General features: G+C 57.8%; 1 protein-coding gene across 3 annotated transcripts in view; it reads left to right on the top strand.

Moving 5' to 3' along the window:
• The window catches only part of GLUL (glutamate-ammonia ligase), a 17751-nt gene that overhangs the window by 9078 nt on the left and 7227 nt on the right, over window positions 1-1446 (top strand). The window contains exon 1 of one of the 3 annotated variants that reach the window (XM_018079060.3): window positions 352-459. The exons of the other annotated variants lie outside the window; for them this stretch is intronic. The gene's annotated coding sequence lies outside the window, so the exon portion shown is untranslated. Of the gene's footprint in view, window positions 1-351; window positions 460-1446 lie in introns of those variants that run through there. 3 annotated transcript variants of the gene reach the window in all.

Raw genomic sequence — 1446 nt, 5'->3', positions numbered from 1 at the left:
TCGGCATGGATTTATTGGATGGAGAGAAGATGTTTACTTTGCAGGCTGCCTTTGCTCCCCGCTTCCCTTCGGGGTTGTTTGGAGCTGCCCAGCCCCGAGGTTTGGGCGGCAGGGGGTGACCCCACTCTGAAGGGACTTCCACCTGTAGACACTCGGGCTTGTTTGCAGCCAGCTCTGGCGGACAAAGTTACAGGGAAATTAGCAGGTAGCAAACGTATTTCCAAGAATTTGGAAGCTATCAGAGCTCTCAGTGTCCCGATTAAAGAAACACTCTGCAAACCTAGGGAAGAGGGCTGGACGCTGCTTTACGTTTCCCGTGGCTTGACAGCTCCCCATTATGGGAGCTATTTTGGGCCTCGGCAGCAGCTCCTATCTACTTCCTTTTGCTTCAGCTGAGCTGTTACATTTGGGTGACCACAGCTGAACTTGGGCAGAACGTCAGATCCTGAGCTCATTTCGGTGGGTAGAACACTGCGTTTGTTTATGTATTAAAAAAATTTCTCTATGCACAGGGTGTAGGAACTGAGGTGCTGAGAGGAGGCAGTTTCTGGGGTGCTGAGGGGAGGCAGTGGCTGTTGCAATGGTTGGTGGCTCTGTCTTGCCCAAGCAATTCCAGGAGGAGAAAAGCACCTTATTTTCACCTCTGTTCTGGACAGCCTCGGGGGATTACCACACACTGGTGGCTGCTGCGAGGTGGTGGTGAGGAATGAGCCGGGTTGTCCCCGGAGGGCAGGGTGGGGATCTGGCTCTCGAGATGGGCAATAAATCAAGGCTCCATTTTAGCCAGCACTTCTACCTCCTCCCCTCTGAGGATCCGGCTCTCCCTGGCCATTTTCCCTCTGGATTGTGGATGTACTGTGCCTGTGTCTGCGGCAGGGTGGCTGTTGATGGTCAGGAGGCTCCAGCTTCTCGAGGAATAGCAATTTGGTGCCATGTCCCCGAGGCTGGCATGGGGCAGCCCAGGAGCCTGTCGCCCCGGGGCAGGCGTGTGGGTGGCGTGTGCTCGGCCTGGGACCTGCGTGTGCCTGCAGCGGGTGCACACGGGTGGCAGCTCCGTCTGCTCGTGCTGGCGTTGCTCTCCTGCCCCTTGGATCCGGGCAGGGAGGTGCAGAGGGCTGGACAGGAGATGGGACAACAAGCGAGCTGTCGGGGTGGAAAAATACTGGGCAGTGCCTGCAGTTTGCTGGGTGCTAAGTGGGTGCTCCTGTGGTGGGCCTGGGGGACTTCTCCTCCCTCGAGTGACAGCGACCGGTCCTTGTGCTTTGGAGTGAGGGTCTGCAAATCCAGGTGCTGGAATCTGTTACCTGCTCCAGGAGGAAAAGCGGGGCATTGAGGCTGTTTTCCCTCTCCCAGACGTGGTCACCGAGCCAGAGCCTGTGCCCAGGGCTCGGTGGGGCTCCGGTCCCTCCTTCTCTCCCCCCGTTTACCCAGGGCGGCCGGTTTCCA

This window comes from Manacus vitellinus, unplaced genomic scaffold, assembly GCF_001715985.3.
Source record: "Manacus vitellinus isolate BGI_N305 unplaced genomic scaffold, ASM171598v3 scaffold_44_pilon, whole genome shotgun sequence".
Classification (NCBI taxonomy): domain Eukaryota; kingdom Metazoa; phylum Chordata; class Aves; order Passeriformes; family Pipridae; genus Manacus; species Manacus vitellinus.
This window is presented reverse-complemented; position numbering and strand designations above follow the sequence as displayed.